The sequence below is a fragment of the Lissotriton helveticus genome, chromosome 11, assembly GCF_964261635.1.
Source record: "Lissotriton helveticus chromosome 11, aLisHel1.1, whole genome shotgun sequence".
NCBI lineage: Eukaryota > Metazoa > Chordata > Amphibia > Caudata > Salamandridae > Lissotriton > Lissotriton helveticus.
The window spans coordinates 671,052,654-671,071,564 of record NC_136072.1 but is presented as its reverse complement, the minus strand read 5'-3'; the positions used below and the strand labels follow the sequence as shown (position 1 = coordinate 671,071,564).

General features: G+C 45.7%; 1 protein-coding gene across 1 annotated transcript in view; it reads left to right on the top strand.

Moving 5' to 3' along the window:
• Positions 1–18,911, top strand: part of LOC144791758 (zinc metalloproteinase-disintegrin-like VLAIP-B) — a 4,238,988-nt gene that overhangs the window by 624,691 nt on the left and 3,595,386 nt on the right. The window lies entirely within an intron of this gene.

The following is an 18,911-nucleotide window of genomic DNA, read 5'->3' as shown; positions in this document are numbered from 1 at the left end:
ACGGGTGGTTGCTCTGCAACTGCCTCGACGCCTGATCTGTCCTTTTTGCAATTTTCAGGCCAGTATCCCTCATCGGAACTGCTGGGACCAAACCCCTGTTCACTTCATCAGCTTGCCATTACCAAGGCTGGTTCTGCTCTCCAGAGATCTCCAAGCTACAGGAAGCTCCAGCCTCCAACATCTCTTCTTGCCAAGATCAGCATCCTCACCGCATCCTCTGCACTGTGAGCCTTCATCTTTGGTGAGCTACTCAAGGTTCTCTTACGACTCCTATGCCTTTGGCATGTGGGTCCTCCTGAGGGTCTTCTCCTGCCTCAGCCTAGTCCCCTGCTTGCTTGAGGACTGCTCTGACTTCCTTTCTTGTGGTGAGTCCTTTGGATATTGCTGGTCCGAAATTGCTTCTTTTGTGCTTTCCACCCCTGTTGCATCTGCCAAGGCTTGTTGGTGCCCCTGCCGGACACCGACCCCTTGGTTTTCGACTTCAAACATGCAACAGCTCGTGCACGGCTCCTGGTCTTTTTTAACATTGCTTAGTTCTCATAGCTGCAACCGCGAGGTCATCGTCATCACTCCTGCATCATCCCACATCAGTGGGCATTGCTCTTCCGTGCCTCCTGGTCACCTCTGAGTGGCATATGCTCTGTCCCCTCTGCTTGCAGGTTTTTCTCTTCAAGAATCCACCCTTGGATTCCACCAGACTCTTTCAGTCTTCTTCAGCGACATCTTTACTGAAGTCCTACTTTGTGGTCTACAGCAATTTCCGACGTCATTTTGCACCTATGCACCCAGCTTCCCTGTATCCTGATTCCTGGGGTATCCACAGTTGGGGTGACCCTCCAACCTTCTGTATTCCATGGGGTTTCTTCAGGGTCCGCTGGGAAAGGTCCTTCAAAACTGCAACCGTGATTTTTCCTTTGACTTCTATTGAGTACGCAGCTGTGTTTCTACTCTGCCCACAGCCTCTGTGGTGTTCTTGGGTACTTACCTTGGATGATTCCATGTGTACCCAGCTTTTCTGAGTCTCCTGGTCCAAGTCCAGACTTTGGTTGCATTCCACTTTTTTAGTATATGTTTCTGTCTCCACCTGGAGACCACTGTGTAATTGTGCTCACTTACCTATTTGCAATTTAATTATTGTGGTGAATGTGTGTTGATATCTCTGGGTAGGAGATATACCAATGTGTTAGTGAGTGTTGTGTAATAAATAGACGCACTTTTATAAATACACTGTGTGGTTATTTTTTGTTTAACCTAGACTACATGATTAGAACTGGTAAAAAAAGCTGCTTAACTCTCCTTTAAGATAAGCCAGAAGGCTGCTCTCCACAGCTACAACTTAGAGAGCTTTCTCTGGTTGTCTAAGACCGCTAAAATCACTATAAGGGTTGTCTCAATTAGTACAAGGTGCTTCATCTAAATAAATGTGCACCATATATTAGGCCAGCCTCCTACACGTAACTATTAGCTATAATAAAATGTCACCTAAGATCAATCAAATGTTTCAAAAATAATGCATTTAAAGATTAAAATCCTGTTACCACAAAAACCTCCAAAACAGTTTAAAATTGTAGCAAAACAATAATTTATTGTTACCTCTTATCCATATAATAATAATTTAAAACATTATATTGTCGCACTTTTTAGAAGCACATGTAATTATTCCATGACTGGAATGAATATGTCACCAACAATACTTCCCACCAAAAATCATATTTAAAAAAGAAATGTTACAGTTTTATTATTATAATAAAAAGAAATTAATATATATATTGATAATTTTAATAAATGTAATTTCTTAAAAATTGTGGGCTACATTCACAAAGGTAAACTGAGATGACCGTCTAACTTTTCAACAAAGGGCATTTACTACTTTACTTTTGTCTCAGTTTACCTTCGTGAATCAGGCCCAATATTTATTACATGTTTAAAAATAGTAACAATGAAAATGTTTACATTACTAATTTAAAACAATCATTTAAATATAATTAAAAAAAATTAAGAATAAACATTTTAACACACTTTCCACCATTCTCCTGTATACACTTTAATAGCCACTACTAAAACATGAGCATAACAATCTAATACAAAAAAATGAAATCCAAAGATAAAAATCAATTAAACCAAAAAAGTCTCACAAAATACATTACATGAAAAAACAATAAGAAAGATATTTAAAAAGTTATTACTTACACCAATGCTAAAAACAATGCTCGTCTGCGATATTGTGGACTTCATGGTATTTCAACAGCAATATTAATTACCCAACAATAGTTTTTTAAACAAAATTAACTTGAGCACCCGGTAGCTCATTTTTGGGAGAACTATCATCTTGACACCTGGAATGTAACCTACCAAAGATATTGCTTTAGAGTGCTAGTTGCATAGGGTTACTTTAACACATTTATAGAGGGCTGTATAGTTCTACTTTAAAGTCTCTCCCATTGTTTTTGCTAAGTCGACAACAGCTAGCAAAAGCTAGTGTATGTGTGAGGTAGACTATTTAAATGGCAGGGTATGCTCTATATGTGTTGTTGTTTCTCTGTCTAGTTATACTCTAAGACCTTTGGATTTAAGTAATTTGATTTTAAGTCCAACTACTGTCTGATATCTGTCTAATTCTCGTATCAGATTTCCTGTGGATGTTATAAGATTCGGCAGGGTGAGAAGATATTGTCAGCAAATAGTGCTGTTTCAAAAGAGTCTATTGTCATTGTGATTTCTCCAGTGTTTGTATTATCTCTAATTCTTTACACCAGACTTTCAATATACATAACAAATAGCAATAGGGACAGTATCCGTATCTTCTGCCTTTTTCTATACATGGTGATTTTGATAGTCTCCTGTTTACCTTCACTGTGGCTATAGATGTGGCCTGTCCCTACAGGATCCAGCCAAAAAATACTATGGCAGGACACGGAGGCGAGGATTAGGCTTTTCTTTGTTTGCTTTTATTAAAGTAATCAAGCTCCAGCAGCCATTTGATAAGGCCAACTATAAACAAAATCGTAATTTCCCATGAAACATAGGGACGAGAACAACAATAAGTCCGCCAATCAGGAATCAGCCCGTCGTATAATGTCCTGCGAAGCCTCTCTAGCCTCCTCTTTCTTCGCTGCTCCAGCAGCACATCAGATAAGTGTTTCGGTGTTTACTTGTATTTATTGTTTTTGTTGTTTAATTAGGCCCCGCAAAAGCTTTCCAGTTCTCTCGTTGTCGCGGTCTAACTGTGTATTGACTGAGTTATTTGATTAGGGACCCTGCAGGGCTTTTAGCACTCCTACGCGGCTCCATTTGTTTATTTTCTGTTTAATTGCCTTTAGTCTGTGTTTCCAGCCGCGGAAGCTCCCAATGCTCCTATGCGGCTCAGTGTGGCTCGCCGTGCGGTCTTCTGACCAACAGGGGGCCCGCTCTTCTCAGGACGCGCTCTCTTCGCTCCTCAACCTCCCGGCATCCGGAGCATGTCAGACACGTCAGTTTCTTCAAATCTGACGGCACGAGCGCTCCGGCTGCGTTTTTGACTCCGGGGAAGTTTGAATTTGGCCTTGAGGCATTGTGTTTTTAATTTTGTGAGTCGGGTGCCTTAATTAACGGAGCTCCGCTCGTGTGAGGAGTTTGGTTATTTGTTCACGGTCCTGAGTGCGAGCCTAGCGCCTGAAGGGACAACACCCCGCGGGTAAGATCTATTTAGTTTTCCTTGGGACACTCCAGGCTCTATACACCCCTCAATTCCTTAAGGGGGTGCTCCAATAGTGTTGATACTATAGTATTATTTACTGATGCTTATCAGTCCCACAGCATTTTGAGACTACCTTTTTAATTGGTACTTACCTGTAAATTCCCTCTTGGTTGGTGGACTTTATTTGCCCCCTGGTGATTATGGAGTCCATGGACTACGATGAGTCTGGGGATTACCTGGAAGAGGAAGAGATTACTTAACTCCCCATTGATGACCAGTTCTGTGAGGTAATGGATGCTTCCATCCTCAAGGCTGTGTCCCAGGTGGTAGCCCCCCTGGAGAAGAAATTAGCGGCACTCCAGGTGCAGTGCCAGCAACCACTCAAACAAAGGGAAGACGTCAGTGGGCTCCCGGCCCGCTACCTCCAGGGCAGGTCTTAGCTCAGCAGACTACCTCTCCCAAGAACCTGGACAAGCGCAAGTGCGCGGACAAGCCCTGAATCGATCTAGATGCTTTTACGCGCCTCAAAAAGGCTTTCTTGGATGCCCTACCCATCCCAGAACCTCAGACACCGGGCCCTTCGGGGCCGTCTCCTCTGTCTCCACCATCATTGGACCAAGGGGATGGAGATGATTCCCCCAAAACTTCTGACAGGGATGGTGATGGGTCTAGACCGTGGCACCCGGTATCTGCACCTCAGGGAGAGTCAGATCCTTCCGAAGGCTCGGATCTTATGGCGCAGGGGATTTGTTGAACCCGGATGACCTTTTGCATTCTAGATCTGCGTACAGGTGCCCGGCCCCATGGTGGCAGCCTACAGCTACATGGCCAGTCGCCTCAAAAACCCCCCTAGACAAAAATGTCTTCTTTGGAAGGGAAATTGGCCGTCATCCTGGAAATCGACCCCAAGATGGTCACTTTCCTCGCCAAATTTGATCGTGACCCCAAAAAGGGCATTGATCGTTCCTGATCGTTCCTGGCGTTCATGTCAGCATAAACTCCTGGTTGTCGCTGGTCCTCTGGCAAAAATCATGGATATTGCGGTGGACGCCAAGGCCTCAGGTTCCCTGATTTCTCTAGACGTTTTATAAATTAGGCCCAAAGAACCATCATCTTCATAGGGAACGCCAACTGCGCCATCTCTTCTGAGAGGCGCAGGTCGTTACTCATTAGGATTGATCCGAAGTTGGGGGAGCTGTCCACTTCGAAAGCGGGAACTGTGGCACAGGGAAACCTCTTTGAGGATCCTTTTGTAAAGGAGCTTGGGAAGTTCGTTAACACGTTCAATCCCCTTGACAAAGCACAATCCTTGATAGTAGTAAAAGCTGATACCCTTAATCCCCATTCATGACCTGAAAAGTGACAGCTACCCCCCAGGGACCCCCAGCCCCTCAGTGTGGCAGGAAAAAGTGCGTGTCCGGAAAAAGCTGCGTGTCCTTAAATGTGACAGGCTTCAAGTCCCTGGAAATACAAAGGGTGCAGCAGATGTTACTGTATGGGTCTTCGTGAAAAAGCGCGGGCAGGCAGCCCCATAGACGTTTGTTGACACAGCTCAGAGGGAGATGGCAGAGGGGGATGGTTAAATGTGGCGCTTAAAAAATAAAAGAGTTTGTGAAGAGTAATTAAGCACAGATGGGAGTGCAAAAGGGTCAGACAAGGAATCTCCTAAAGTCATGAAATGTGATAGTCACAGAGGCCGAGTCATGCAGTCCTAAAAAAAAAGTGAAGAGTCCTGATTAGCAGATGTATAGGTATAATATGTATGCAAAAGGCTGACCCCAAGGACCTGCGGACCGAACTTAAGCACAGCGGCAGCTGCAGCAAACTTCAGCAAATGGGTTGTCAATATTGCTTATCAGAAGACAGGGTAAAGTGCAAGGTGATCACAAAGGGAAGCATCTTAAACTCCTTAAATGTAATTTAGCACAGATGCAAGGGCACACGATACCCACCAAAAAAGGTGAAGGGATGGATTAGCAGATGTCCCGGGGATAAGTTACACTGTCGCAGGAGACGCCCTAGAGCATGTGAAAGATAATTACGGTCGAGGACAAGATGAGCACACAGGCCAACAACTTAAAGTCCTGAAATGTAATTAGTCACAGATACCGTGATAAGATGAGATGAATGCAAAAGGATGACCCTTAGGACCATTTGACGCGCCGGTAAGAGGGCCTCAAAGGTATGTCCTCAGGGCAAGGGTCAGGAATTGAAGCTGCAAAATCAATGCACTATCACCCATTAGGAGCTCACCTCCACAAAGGCTACATGTATAATTAACAGACCGTTCAAAGGTATAAAACCACCACAAATACAGGCCTCAAACACAAAGCACATACAGAGGCCACACTTCTGGAAGGTCGTATTGGCGATTTGCAGTGGTACAGGCCCAACAGCCCCTGAAGATTAAAGGGAATAATGGATCAGAGCAACTTGTCACAGATCGACGCTGCATGCGCCAACTTGGATGAGGTAGGTAAACATGGTGTTGGATCGGTGATGTTTGCTTAAGGGTTAAGGGCCCAACGTTGTATGTTTAAAGGGATTTAGAACTGTATAGGATGGTGCTCCCAGTTACAAATCCTGTTGAAGGCTATGTGTTATGCTGTTTAAATGTGAATAATGGGTAATGTGAAACACATTTATAATTATGAGTTTTTTTTTTAATCGGCACAAAACGCCCAGGGCTTGTATTTAATATAAACACAGGTGTATTTTTTAGGGCTGTTTAAAGCAAGGTTTGAGGAAGTTTACATTGTTTTAATTAATGTTTAATGCGAGTGTGGGTAGACTGCTTAGTGTCAAGAGAGGGGTCTGTAAAATATGGTTGTAATGTTAAGGCTTAACAGTGTGTAGCAACAGTTTTTAAATGTTATGCCTAGTGCTTTAGAGTCCCCAGAGGGTGCAAAAATAAATCCCAAACAATTTAGCAATAATAAATAAACTTTTTAAGTACTCACACACTGGGGGGTTGGTCCTGTGGTGTTGATGGTGTCCGTGGCCCAAACTGTAGCAAGGCCTCGTAGTGGTCCTGGTCCCTGGGGTTGGAGTGCCGGTAAGGGGTGGTTGTCTGGCACAGGTGTGGGGCTCCGGTGCCCTGTGATGGCCTGAGGGGGTTCCAGACCCCTTTTGTTAAAAAATAAGAGATCCCCGGAGCCCTTGTGCTCCATGCGAAGCTCCGGTGGGTCTGCGCGGGTTTTTGGGGGTTGCTCCTGAGCACCATGGCTGGTGTTGGGGCTCGAGGCCGCGTTTTTTCAAAAAAGAAGCTCCAGAGGCTCTAGGGCCCGTTTTTTAATGAAACCTCGGGAGCCCCAGAGGTGCTCAAGGCCGGGGTTCCGGGCTGTTGTGGTGGATTTGTCAGGCATCTGGGCCCATTTGTGCTGCGTGTGGGCTCTAGGCCCCGTTTTTAAATTGTAGCGCCACCGGAGCCCGAGCTGCTCCATGCGGAGCTCCGGTGGGTCTGTGCGGCTGCGTTGGGGGGCTCCTGTGCCCCCAGTTTTAAGATGTGGCATCATTTTAAAAAAATTGAATTCCCCGGAGTCCGCTGTGCTCCATGCGGTCTCCGAGGCATGTGCGGCGGGTGTGGGGACTCCGTGGTGGTGCGCTTGGGCTCTAGGCCCCTTTTTTGAAAATGAAGCCCCAGGAGCACCGTTGTGCTCAATGCGGGCTCCGGGGCATGTGGCGAGGTTCTGGGGGTCCTGTGCCCCACTGTTGCGGCATTTAAAAATAAATAAATAAGTAAACCCCGGAGCCCACTGTGCTCCATGCGGGCTCCGGGGCATGTGCGACGGGTGTGGGCGTGTGTGTCGGGGCGCTAGGCCCTCGTTTAAAAAAAATAATAAATTCAAGCCCCCTGGAGTCCGCTATGCTTCATGCGGCGCTCCTGGGCTGTGAGGTCGGTGTGGGGTGTAGTGCTGGCGGCCTCGAGCGCCCAAGGTCCCCATTTAAAAAAAAAAAAACATAAAGAAAATGAAGCCCCCACAGAGCACGCGTGTGGAAGGTGCGGCTCTGGGGGTTGGGGCGCATGGAGGCATTCCCGAGGCATCCCACGAGGGTCGTGATGGCGGCTTCATGGTGTTTTCCCCTCCGGGACTGCTGCGGTAAGGCCCGCCCCTCCAGTGACATCAGGGGAGTCCCGATGATGTCACTGGAGGGGGCGGGCCCTACCAAAACAGTCCCGGAGGGGAAGTGTGTGGGGATTCCTCAACTTTACTCAAGGCCATTTTATATAGCGCAGACTTTACCCAAAGGTGTCAGAGCGCTTCACAAAAGGAACAAAACTGGTACATCAGAACATTACAAGTGGGCAAAATACAAAAGCAAACGTTACATTGAATAAAGCAATAATTACAATCGTGAGCCAACAAAAATACAAATGATCGCATACGGTGCATCACAGGAGGAAAAAAGTGACGTGTGCAGGTTACAAAAGCGTACAAAGTAAACAGAGGTATAATACTGCAATATATGGAGGGCCCTCAAGCACAAGAACAAACATTACGTAGGCCATGGTGGCACTTGTACATGTATCTATAGCAAACAGAATGTAAGAGGTAGCAAACAGGGAGTTACATGAGAAATTGCGAGATATACGTAGTATTATACCTGAGGTCACTACACTTAAAACCTTCAAGTTACCTCTAAGGCAGGCCTTTCAATACTGAAGGCAGGGTGCTGGGTTATAAGTGTATGTGCGCCCCTGCATGAGCAGGGCACTCCTACCAACTCTGGAATTGATTCTCCAGCCTTTCTCAAAAGTGCGGTCAGCTATTTTGATACATATAGTGGCCACCCATCAATACGCGATGGCTAACTATATAGTGGCTGTGACAAACCTGGGCATATTTGGTATCAAACATGGTGGACTCATACCCCATTACCTGTAACTGTAACTGTGTTGGAGTAATGATTCCATGCACTAGAGTGGCTCCTCCAGGAAGTCTCATCATACTGAACAGAAATGACCGGTCCTCTATGTGTGTTGCTGTACTAGTAACAAAGAAAACAACAGAACTCATGCAAAAAGTGAGTGAGTTACACCTGGCTGAGATATTCCCATCAGCCCACACTTCTGGCGGAATCTCATCATGTGGGATTTGTTAATCCATCCAGAAAACCGCCCAAGCCATCTGATGATGGTGCGGATATGGATGTGAAACAGAAACTCTAGCCAGAGTGAGTCCTGTTGTTTTCTTAGTTACTAGTACAGCAACACACATAGAGGACCGGTCATTTCTGTTCAGTATGATGAGATTATAATGTAGGGAAGTGAGATGACGGGTCGTTAAATATATCCCTTGACCCTCTTTAAATTGAATTTTTGGTCCTCCAGGAAGTCTCCTTACTCCCGGCATTAGCCTTCCAGTGTCTGCCAGCAAGCTAGTGCTGCTGCCGACCCCAGACACGATTTTGCCCTCCTGTTGCTGAGTTGAGCTTGAGCAGGGGAAGGTAGAACACTAGGTTTCCTGTCACAGGGAGGTGTGACCACTTCCCAGACAGGACTTAGTTTATTGGGCAGAGGTGGGGGTGCTTGCCAGTGCTATCAGACTGCTTTGGAGGGCACATTTGGTGCCCTCCTTGCATACTCCAGTAGGAACCAGTTCTGGGAGCCCTTAGCTCCCGCTCTGGTACAGAACTGGACAAAGGACATGAGAGTATCCAACCCTCTGTCCAGCCCCTCCTCTGGGAGGGACCACTGAGTCATCCTAACCCCTGTTTTTTTATTAAAAAAAGGGGCTTACCTGCGAGTGGTTCCTCAGATTCATCGTGGGACAAGATTCAAGCCTAAAACCATGTCCCTCTTTGACCGTCTGGACGCTTGGACTTTGCTGGACTTCATCTGGAACCGAGACTGCATCAAGGAAGACTCCTGCTTCTCAAGGTCTCGCTGTTCTGCAAGTCTTCTTTGTTGTCTGTGTCTTTGCTTCTTCCAGGATCTTCAACAGACCTGTGGGCATCAAAAACACCTGAATGTATTCTCCCTTAGAGCGAAGGAGTCACTCCCCTGCATCAATATGCACCACAGCAAAGCTGACCGGTCTGGTGCTCCTGACATGTCACGGACTTCAAAAGGCTCAGCAGCACAGGTGGTTGCTCTGCAACTGCCTCGACGCCTGATCTGTCCTTTTTGCAATTTTCAGGCCAGTATCCCTCATCGGAACTGCTGGGACCAAACCCCTGTTCACTTTATCAGCTTGCCATTACCAAGGATGGCTCTGCTCTCCAGAGATCTCCAAGCTACGGGAAGCTCCAGCCTCCAACAGCTCTTCTTGCCAAGATCAGCATCCTCACCGCATCCTCTGCACTGTGAGACTTCATCTTTGGTGAGCTACTCAAGGTTCTCTTACGACTCCTATGCCTTTGGCATGTGGGTCCTCCTGAGGGTCTTCTCCTGCCTCAGCCTAGTCCCCTGCTTGCTTGAGGACTGCTCTGACTTCCTTTCTTGTGGTGAGTCCTTTGGACATTGCTGGTCCGAAATTGCTTCTTTTGTGCTTTCCACCCCTGTTGCATCTGCCAAGGCTTGTTGGTGCCCCTGCCGGACACCGACCCCCTGGTTTTCGACTTCAAACATGCAACAGCTCGTGCACGGCTCCTGGTCTTTTTTAACATTGCTTAGTTCTCATAGCTGCAACCACGAGGTCACCGTCATCACTCCTGCATCATCCCACATCAGTGGGCATTGCTCTTCCGTGCCTCCTGGTCACCTCTGAGTGGCATAGGCTCTGTCCCCTCTGCTTGCAGGTTTTTCTCTTCAAGAATCCATCCTTGGATTCCACCAGACTCTTTCAGTCTTCTTCAGCGACATCTTTACTGAAGTCCTACTTTGTGGTCTACAGCAATTTCCGACGTCATTTTGCACCTATGCACCCAGCTTCCCTGTATCCTGATTTCTGGGGTATCCACAGTTGGGGTGACCCTCCAACCTTCTGTATTCCATGGGGTTTCTTCAGGGTCCGCTGGGAAAGGTCCTTCAAAACTGCAACCGTGAGTTTTCCTTTGACTTCTATTGAGTACGCAGCTGTGTTTCTACTCTGCCCACAGCCTCCGTGGTGTTCTTGGGTACTTACCTTGGATGATTCCATGTGTACCCAGCTTTTCTGAGTCTCCTGGTCCAAGTCCAGACTTTGGTTGCATTCCACTTTTTTAGTATATGTTTCTGTCTCCACCTGGAGACCACTGTGTAATTTTGCTCACTTACCTATTTGCAATTTAATTATTGTGGTGAATGTGTGTTGATATCTCTGGGTAGGAGATATACCAACGTGTTAGTGAGTGTTGTGTAATAAATTAACGCACTTTTATAAATACACTGTGTGGTTATTTTTTGTTTAACCTAGACTACATGATTAGAACTGGTAAAAAAAAAGCTTCTTAACTCTCCTTTAGGATAAGCCAGAAGGCTGCTCTCCACAGCTACAACTTAGAGAGCTTTCGCTGGTTGTCTAAGACCGCTAAAATCACTATAAGGGTTGTCTGAATTAGTACAAGGTGCTTCATCTAAATAAATGTGCACCATATATTAGGCCAGCCTCCTACACGTAACTATTAGCTATAATAAAATGTCACCTAAGATCAATCAAATGTTTCAAAAATAATTCATTTAAAGATTAAAATCCTGTTACCACAAAAACCTCCAAAACTGTTTAAAATTGTAGCAAAACAATAATGTATTGTTACCTCTTATCCATATAATACTAATTTAAAACATTATATTGTCGCACTTTTTAGAAGCACATGTAATTATTCCATGACTGGAATGAATATGTCACCAACAATACTTCCCACCAAAAATCATATTTAAAAAAGAAATGTTACAGTTTTATTATTATAATAAAAAGATATTAATATATATATTGATAATTTTAATAAATGTAATTTCTTAAAAATTGTGGCCTAAATTCACAAAGGTAAACTGAGATGACAGTCTAACTTTTCAACAAAGGGCATTTACTACTTTACTTTTGTCTCAGTTTACCTTCGTGAATCAGGCCCAATATTTATTACATGTTTAAAAATAGTAACAATGAAAATGTTTACATTACTAATTTAAAACAATCATTTAAATAAAATTAAAAAAAATTAAGAATAAACATTTTAACACACTTTCCACCATTCTCCTGTATACACTTTAATAGCCACTACTAAAACATGAGCATAACAATCTAATACAAAAAAATGAAATCCAAAGATAAAAATCAATTAAACCAAAAAAGTCTCACAAAATACATTACATGAAAAAACAATAAGAAAGATATTTAAAAAGTTATTACTTACACCAATGCTAAAAACAATGCTCGTCTGCAATATTGTGGACTTCATGGTATTTCAACAGCAATATTAATTACCCAACAATATTTTTTAAACAAAATTAACTTGAGCACCCGGTAGCTCATTTTTGGGAGAACTATCATCTTGACACCTGGAATCTAACCTACCAAAGATATTGCTTTAGAGTGCTAGTTGCATAGGGTTACTTTAACACATTTATAGAGGGCTGTATAGTTCTACTTTAAAGTCTCTCCCATTGTTTTTGCTAAGTCGACAACAGCTAGCAAAAGCTAGAGTATGTGTGAGGTAGACTATTTAAATGGCAGGGTATGCTCTATATGTGTTGTTGTTTCTCTGTCTAGTTATACTGTAAGACCTTTGGATTTAAGTAAGTTGATTTTAAGTCCACCTACTGTCTGATATCTGTCTAATTCTAGTATCAGATTTCCTGTGGATGTTATAAGATTCGGCAGGGTGAGAAGATATTGTCAGCAAATAGTGCTGTTTCAAAAGAGTCTATTGTCATTGTGATTTCTCCAGTGTTTGTATTATCTCTAATTCTTTACACCAGACTTTCAATATACATAACAAATAGCAATAGGGACAGTATCCGTATCTTCTGCCTTTTTCTATACATGGTGATTTTGATAGTCTCCTGTTTACCTTCACTGTGGCTATAGGTGTGGCCTGTCCCTACAGGATCCAGCCAAAAAATTCTATGGCAGGACACGGAGGCGAGGATTAGGCTTTTCTTTGTTTGCTTTTATTAAAGTAATCAAGCTCCAGCAGCCATTTGATAAGGCCAACTTTAAACAAAAAACGTAATTTCCCATGAAACATAGGGACGAGAACAACAATAAGTCCCCCAATCAGGAATCAGCCCGCCGTATAATGTCCTGCGAAGCCTCTCTAGCCTCCTCTTTCTTCGCTGCTCCAGCAGCACATCAGATAAGTGTTTCGGTGTTTACTTGTATTTATTGTTTTTGTTGTTTAATTAGGCCCCGCAAAAGCTTTCCAGTTCTCTCGTGGTCGCGGTCTAACTGTGTATTGACTGAGTTATTTGATTAGGGACCCTGCAGGGCTTTTAGCATTACTACGCGGCTCCATTTGTTTATTTTCGGTTTAATTGCCTTTAGTCTGTGTTTCCAGCCACGGAAGCTCCCAATGCTCCTATGCGGCTCTGTGTGGCTCGCAGTGCGGTCTTCTGACCAGCAGGGGGCCCGCTCTTCTCAGGACGCGCTCTCTTCGCTCCTCAACCTCCCGGCATCCGGAGCATGTCAGACACGTCAGTTTCTTCAAATCTGACGGCACGAGCGCTCCGGCTGCGATTTTGACTCCGGGGAAGTTTGAATTTGGCCTTGAGGCATTGTGTTTTTAATTTTGCGAGTCGGGTGCCTTAATTAACGGAGCTCCGCTCGTGTGAGGAGTTTGGTTATTTGTTCACGGTCCTGAGTGCGAGCCTAGCGCCTGAAGGGACAACACCCCGCGGGTAAGATCTATTTAGTTTTCCTTGGGACACTCCAGGCTCTATACACCCCTCAATTCCTTAAGGGGGTGCTCCAATAGTGTTGATACTATAGTATTATTTACTGATGCTTATCAGTCCCACAGCATTTTGAGACTACCTTTTTGATTGGTACTTACCTGTAAATTCCCTCTTGGTTGGTGGACTTTATTTGCCCCCTGGTGCTTATGGAGTCCATGGACTACGATGAGTCTGGGGATTACTTGGAAGAGGAAGAGATTACTTACCTCCCCATTGATGACCAGTTCTGTGAGGTAATGGATGCTTCCATCCTCAAGGCTGTGTCCCAGGTGGTAGCCCCCCTGGAGAAGAAATTAGCGGCACTCCAGGTGCAGTGCCAGCAACCACTCAAACAGAGGGAAGACGTCAGTGGGCTCCCGGCCCGCTACCTCCAGGGCAGGTCTTAGCTCAGCAGACTACCTCTCCCAAGAACCTGGACAAGCGCAAGTGCGCGGACAAGCCCTGAATCGATCTAGATGCTTTTACGTGCCTCAAAAAGGCTTTCTTGGATGCCCTACCCATCCCAGAACCTCAGACACCGGGCACTTCGGGGCCGTCTCCTCTGTCTCCACCATCATTGGACCAAGGGGATAGAGATGATTCCCCCAAAACTTCTGACAGGGATGGTGATGGGTCTAGACCGTGGCACCCGGTATCTGCACCTCAGGGAGAGTCAGATCCTTCCGAAGGCTCGGATCGCACGGCGCAGGGGATTTGTTGAACCCGGATGACCTTTTGCATTCTAGATCTGCGTACAGGTGCCCGGCCCCATGGTGGCAGCCTACAGCTACATGGCCAGTCGCCTCCAAAACCCCCCTAGTCAAAAATGTCTTCTTTGGAAGGGAAATTGGCCGTCACCCTGGAAATCGACCCCAAGATGGTCACTTTCCTCGCCAAATTTGATCGTGACCCCAAAAAGGGCATTGATCGTTCCTGATCGTTCCTGGCGTTCATGTCAGGATAAACTCCTGGTTGTCGCTGGTCCTCTGGCAAAAATCATGGATATTGCGGAGGACGCCAAGGCCTCAGGTTCCCTGATTTCTCCAGACGTTTTATAAATTAGGCCCAAAGAACCATCATCTTCATAGGGAACGCCAACTGCGCCATCTCTTCTGAGAGGCGCAGGTCGTTACTCATTAGGATTGATCCGAAGTTGGGGGAGCTGTCCACTTCGAAAGCGGGAACTGTTGCACAGGGAAACCTCTTTGAGGATCCTTTTGTAAAGGAGCTTGGGAAGTTCGTTAACACGTTCAATCCCCTTGACAAAGCACAATCCTTGATAGTAGTAAAAGCTGATACCCTTAATCCCCATTCATGACCGGAAAAGTGACAGCTACCCCCCAGGGACCCCCAGCCCCTCAGTGTGGTAGGAAAAAGTGCGTGTCCGGAAATAGCTGCGTGTCCTTAAATGTGACAGGCTTCAAGTCCCTGGAAATACAAAGGGTGCAGCAGATGTTACTGTATGGGTCTTCGTGAAAAAGCGCAGGCAGGCAGCCCCATAGCCGTTTGTTGACACAGCTCAGAGGGAGATGGCAGAGGGGAATGGTTAAATGTGGTGCTTAAAAAAGAAAAGAGTTTGTGAAGAGTAATTAAGCACAGATGGGAGTGCAAAAGGGTCAGACAAGGAATCTCCTAAAGTCATGAAATGTGATAGTCACAGAGGCCGAGTCATGCAGTCCTAAAAAAAAAAAGTGAAGAGTCCTGATTAGCAGATGTATAGGTATAATATGTATGCAAAAGGCTGACCCCAAGGACCTGCGGACCGAACTTAAGCACAGCGGCAGCTGCAGCAAACTTCAGCAAATGGGTTGTCAATATTGCTTATCAGAAGACAGGGTAAAGTGCAAGGTGATCACAAAGGGAAGCATCTTAAACTCCTGAAATGTAATTTAGCACAGATGCAAGGGCACACGATACCCACCAAAAAAGGTGAAGGGATGGATTAGCAGATGTCCCGGGGATAAGTTACACTGTCGCAGGAGACGCCCTAGAGCATGTGAAGGATAATTACGGTCGAGGACAAGATGAGCACACAGGCCAACAACTTAAAGTCCTGAAATGTAATTAGTCACAGATACTGTGATAAGATGAGATGAATGCAAAAGGATGACCCTTAGGACCATTTGAAGCGCCGGTAAGAGGGCCTCAAAGGTATGTCCTCAGGGCAAGGGTCAGGAATTGAAGCCGCAAAATCAATGCACTATCACCCATTAGGAGCTCACCTCCACAAAGGCTACATGTATAATTACCAGACCGTTCAAAGGTATAAAACCACCACAATTACTGGCCGCAAACACAAAGCACATACAGAGGCCACACTTCTGGAAGGTCGTATTGGCGATTTGCAGTGGTACAGGCCCAACAGCCCCTGAAGATTAAAGGGAATAATGGATCAGAGCAACTTGTCACAGATCGACGCTGCATGCGCCAACTTGGATGAGGTAGGTAAACATGGTGTTGGATCGGTGATGTTTGCTTAAGGGTTAAGGGCCCAAAGTTGTATGTTTAAAGGGATTTAGAACTGTATAGGATGGTGCTCCCAGTTACAAATCCTGTTGAAGGCTATGTGTTATGCTGTTTAAATGTGAATAATGGGTAATGTGAAACACATTTATAATTATGAGGGTTTTTTTTAATCGGCACAAAACGCCCAGGGCTTGTATTTAATTTAAACACAGGTGTATTTTTTAAGGCTGTTTAAAGCAAGGTTTGAGGAAGTTTACATTGTTTTAATTAATGTTTAATGCGAGTGTGGGTAGACTGCTTAGTGTCAAGAGAGGGGTCTGTAAAATATGGTTGTAATGTTAAGGCTTAACAGTGTCTAGCAACAGTTTTTAAATGTTATGCCTAGTGCTTTAGAGTCCCCAGAGGGTGCAAAAATAAATCCCAAACAATTTAGCAATAATAAATAAACTGTTTAAGTACTCACACACTGGGGGATTGGTCCTGTGGTGTTGATGGTGTCCGTGGCCCAAACTGTAGCAAGGCCTCGTAGTGGTCCTGGTCCCTGGGGTTGGAGTGCCGGTAAGGGGTGGTTGTCTGGCACAGGTGTGGGGCTCCAGTGCCCTGTGATGGCCTGAGGGGGTTCCAGACCCCTTTTGTTAAAAAATAAGAGATCCCCGGAGCCCTTGTGCTCCATGCGGAGCTCCAGTGGGTCTGCGCGGGTTTTTGGGGGTTGCTCCTGAGCACCATGGCTGGTGTTGGGGCTCGAGGCCGCGTTTTTTACAAAAAAGAAGCTCCAGAGGCTCTAGGCCCCGTTTTTTAATGAAACCTCAGGAGCCCCAGAGGTGCTCCAGGCCGGGGTTCAGGGCTGTTGTGGCGGATTTGTCAGGCATCCGGGCCCATTTGTGCTGCGTGTGGGCTCTAGGCCCCGTTTTTAAATTGAAGCCCCACCGGAGCCCGAGCTGCTCCATGCAGAGCTCTGGTGGGTCTGTGCGGCTGCGTTGGGGGGCTCCTGTGCCCCCAGTTTTAAGGTGTGGCATCATTTTTTAAAAATTGAAGTCCCCGGAGTCCGCTGTGCTCCATGCGGTCTCCGAGGCATGTGCGGCGGGTGTGGGGACTCCGTGGTGTTGCGCTTGGGCTCTAGGCCCCTTTTTTGAAAATGAAGCCCCAGGAGCACCGTTGTGCTCAATGCGGGCTCCGGGGCATGTGGCGAGGTTCTGGGGTGTCCTGTGCCCCACTGTGGCGGCATTTAAAAATAATTAAATAAGTAAACCCCGGAGCCCACGGTGCTCCATGCGGGCTCCGGGGCATGTGCGACGGTTGTGGGCGTGTGTGTTGGGGCGCTAGGCCCTCGTTTAAAAAAAAATAAAAAAATTCAAGCCCCCTGGAGTCCGCTATGCTTCATGCGGCGCTCCTGGGCTGTGAGGTCGGTGTGGGGTGTAGTGCCGGCGGCCTCGGGCGCCCAAGGTCCCCATTTTTAAAAAAAAAAACATAAAGAAAATAAAGCCCCCACAGAGCACGCGTGTGGAAGGTGCGGCTCTGGGGGTTGGGGCGCATGGAGGCATTCCCGAGGCATCCCACGAGGGTCGTGATGTCGGCTTCATGGTGTTTTCCCCTCCGGGACTGCTGCGGTAGGGCCCGCCCCTCCAGTGACATCAGGGGAGTCCCGATGATGTCACTGGAGGGGGCGGGCCCTACCAAAACAGTCCAGGAGGGGAAGTGTGTGGGGATTCCTCAACTTTACTCAAGGCCATTTTATATAGCGCAGACTTTACCCGAAGGTGTCAGAGCGCTTCACAAAAGGAACAAAACTGGTACATCAGAACATTACAAGTGAGCAAAATACAAAAGCAAACGTTACATTGAATAAAGCAATAATTACAATCGTGAGCCAACAAAAATACAAATGATCGCATACGGTGCATCACAGGAAGAAAAAAGTGACGTGTGCAGGTTACAAAATCGTACAAAGTAAACAGAGGTATAATACTGCAATATATGGAGGGCCCTCAAGCACAAGAACAAACATTACGTAGGCCATGGTGGCACTTGTACATGTATCTATAGCAAACAGAATGTAAGAGGTAGCAAACAGGGAGTTACATGAGAAAAGCGACATGTGTGCATGTTACAAAAGCGTACAAAGTACAAGTAGAGGTATAATACGGCACTAAATGGCGGAACCCCTAGTAAGGCCCTTCTATAATCCTGTAGAACAGAATTTCCTATAATGGCAGGTCTTCCTTCAGATTATAGAGGGGGTGTGAATTAAATTAGGAAGTGTCCTTAAAGGTGGAGGTTAAAGGAGGTGGTTTTAGGTCAGTTTTGAAGGCCTGGGCATGGGCTTTAAATGGCTGTTTTTTCAATATTATATACACGCCTAAGTCGCTGGTTGTTTATTTTATGCAGCTACCCACAAGTAAACGCTAGTACTCATGTGTTGATTTTCAAGGTGTGATATGTGTTTCTCTATGATGTATGTAACTGTAACATCATGTTTATGAGGTGTGTTTTAAAGCATCCGCTTTTTCATTTTATATATTTACCCCCAGCCACAAGACCTGCCTGTATTAACCCTCACAGACTCTGACCTGCAGGAATTGTTCCTCACAGACTCGCAAATGCAAACCATAGAGAAAGGTATATGTATTTAGAGAATCTTACTTCCGAGTTACTGCACACACCTGTATCTTAGAAGCCCTGCTTTTCTAATGTGTTCTCATATATGTATGATTTTTATAGGTCTCAATCCCGAACTAGAGCGGATTCTTGACGAACTACAGCGCCTACCCGCGGCTCAAGACGCGTCGCTGAGTGCACAGGCTAATCCCCTTCCTACAGGTAAATCAAAAGGGCGTGGTTTTCAGAGGTTTAACACCCGGGAGGTGGGTCTAGTACTGCCTAAAAAACAAATGTGAACTATAGGAACGCTCCTCAGAGGGTCTGCTAAGGTCTGGCTTATACTACAAAGGTGATTATTTTTTCTTTACAGGTCCCCCT